Genomic DNA, 466 nt, shown 5'->3' on the forward strand with positions numbered 1-466 from the left:
CTGAGCATTGAAGCATTTTTGTGTAGAGATTTTTCTTGGAGTTAAACGCCAGCTTTTGTGCCAGTTTGGGCGTTTAACTCCCATTTAGGTGCCAGTTCCGGTGTTTAACGCTGGAAATTCTTTAGGTGACTTTGAATGCCGGTTTGGGCCATCAAATCTTGGGCAAAGTATGGACTATCATATATTGCTGGAAAGCCCAGGATGTCTACTTTCCAACGCCGTTGAGAGCGCGCCAATTGGGCTTCTGTAGCTCCATAAAATCCACTTTGAGTGCAGGGAGGTCAGAATCTAACAGCATCTGCAGTCCTTTTCAGTCTCTGAATCAGATTTTTGCTCAGGTCCCTCAATTTCAGCCAGAAAATACCTGAAATCACAGAAAAACACACAAACTCATAGTAAAGTCTAGAAAAGTGAATTTTAGCTAAAAACTAATAAAAATATACTAAGAACTCAACTAAAACTACCA

The sequence above is a fragment of the Arachis duranensis genome, chromosome 5, assembly GCF_000817695.3.
Source record: "Arachis duranensis cultivar V14167 chromosome 5, aradu.V14167.gnm2.J7QH, whole genome shotgun sequence".
In the NCBI taxonomy this organism is placed as follows: Eukaryota; Viridiplantae; Streptophyta; class Magnoliopsida; order Fabales; family Fabaceae; genus Arachis; species Arachis duranensis.